Here is a 2,285-nt window from a genome sequence, read left to right on the forward strand (position 1 = left end):
AAATTTTGATAAAAGTTTTGCAATTTACATATGAAAGAACGAAAACCAACCTGGCCATTCTAAAAGATGAGAGACTTAACAAACAATCCAGGTCTTTCTCAAGATACAATTTCAGTTGCATCACACTGTAAACATTTGCTATAAATTCTGTGTCCTGCAATCTTATTCTCCACAACCACCTGATGAAGGAGCAGTGCTCCGATACCTAGTGCTTCCACATGTTCGACTCGAACCTGGTGTTGTGAGATTTTTAAATCTGTCATTCACCCATCTCCTGACGGTTGAGCACACATCTCAAGGTCAGGACAGCGGCTCTCCGCAGGGATACAAATCAACTCCTTCTTTGGTCGCTCCACGATGGATCTCTCTGATGACTGGTCCGGTTCGTTGGTTGGCTCATTGGGATCATTGCTGACATCTTGGAAGAATTCCTGGAGTCTCATTGTTCTGATGAATTCCTCACAACTTTACTCAAGTATTCTTGTTGGTGATGGGGACAAAGGAAGACTAAATTTGATTTGCGTTTCAACTTGATTTTGTGAACAAAGTATTGAAACAGTTTGTAACATCATTTGGAAATGCATACAAAGGTTCTAAATCAGTTGTGTACAGTCTATGCAGAGAGAAAAGAACCAACAAACCATTGGAATATTGACATTTCTCAAACCTTCTGTATCGTTGTGGAAAGAAAGGCATTTTGTACTTGGGCAGGAATCGATCTCTGTTCAATGTCAGGCACCAAGAGGGTCTGAGAACTGAAAGGACGATGTGATCATTTGTCAGAAAGACCTGAGACTGTGTTGTTTCCCTGTTACACCTTGGCAGCAGCTGCCTGAACCTTTAGTGCGTCCCTCAGTGTGTTGTCACAGATCTGGGAGTGTGCTTGGCTGTCGCACTCATTTGAGGTCAACTGTTTCCAGTGGTCTGCCAATATAGTGCCCTCGTGGCCTAATGGCTATGGCACTGGCCTCTGAAATCTGGGATTTCAGGGATTTCATTTTTAAGCCTGATCTTTGCAGTGGCTGATTTTCATCCCATGTCAACTCCATCACAATCCAAATTGACTGGATTTTTTAACTACTCTGTTAAAAATCATTGTGCCTGTGTTGAGATCATGGCAAATGCTGTTTAATAAAAACTTTCACAAGGTAATTCCGGGATTTGGGAGATCTTGGGGTTAATTGTCTGAAAGAGACAGCACAGCCACAATGGGCTGAATTCCTGCAATGATTCTGTTGATTTGTCCTCAATGCAGCTTTTTGCAACATCTCCACTTACTCCTTCCCCAGTAACTGCAAATATCTTGAAAGTGCTGCACAAAATAACATTGAGCCCTTGGCTATTTTCCTGTCTGCTCCATTTTCCTCAGACTTGAGATGTGCAAAGTTGGAGTTTGAAGGTGGTAAAAACAATGACTGCAGATGCTGGAAACCAGATTCTGGATTAGTGGTGCTGGAAGAGCACAGCAGTTCAGACAGCATCCAAGTAGCTTCGAAATCGACATTTCGGGCAAAAGCCCGAACTGCTGTGTTCTTCCAGCATCACTAATCCAGAAAGTTGGAGTTTGGTTGATTTCTCATCGGTCCATTTGGGGAGAAATGGGAGGCGGGATCAATTTATCAAGCAGCCAACAATTTAGCATGAGATGGAAGGGGTAAAAAACAATCAGTGAGCATCTAACACTCAGAAACACACACTATGAGAGGTCAGGGTGCAGTATTTAAAGGCTGCCATTGGCAACATGCATGTGGGGCCCCAGTGGCCTAATGGATAAGGCACTGGCCTCCTCAGCCAGGGATTGTGGGTTCAAGTCCCAGCTGGGGTGTCTCTGTGGCTTATCCTCCATTTCTAATCTATTTTGGAAAAATCCCCATCTCTGCATTCAGTTGATGGTCAGTGGTATCCAACATGATCTTGCACAAGATTTTCGGGGATCTGCAGGATTGAATGTTGAAGTTGGTGATCAAGTGGCTGCTGTCTCTGGATGGGGACAATATTCCTGAGAGTGTGGTTGGAGGGGTTGCTTTTGGAAGCCAGCTCTCATCACACTCTCATCAACAAACCAACCCTTCAACACTGATCCCTCCAGAACATCGGATATTACTGACAGAGAATACCCTTGCCAACGTTTATAGGTGCACCATCGACAGCATTCTGTCTGGATGTATCACTACCTGGTTTGGCAACTGTACCATTCAAGATCGGAGACGGTTACAGAGAGTGGTGAACTCGGCCCGGACAATCACAAAGGCCAACCTCCCATCTATAGAATCCATCTCCGTCTT

The 2,285-nt window shown here is 44.2% G+C and overlaps 1 non-coding gene across 1 annotated transcript; it reads left to right on the forward strand.

Annotated features, from left to right (window-relative positions):
* Positions 1–1,752: 1,752 nt before the first annotated feature.
* trnar-ccu (transfer RNA arginine (anticodon CCU)) lies at positions 1,753–1,825 on the forward strand. The gene has a single exon. It is a non-coding gene; the product is annotated as a tRNA-Arg (tRNA).
* The last annotated feature ends 460 nt before the right edge of the window (positions 1,826–2,285 follow it).

The sequence above is a fragment of the Chiloscyllium punctatum genome, chromosome 18, assembly GCF_047496795.1.
Source record: "Chiloscyllium punctatum isolate Juve2018m chromosome 18, sChiPun1.3, whole genome shotgun sequence".
Classification (NCBI taxonomy): domain Eukaryota; kingdom Metazoa; phylum Chordata; class Chondrichthyes; order Orectolobiformes; family Hemiscylliidae; genus Chiloscyllium; species Chiloscyllium punctatum.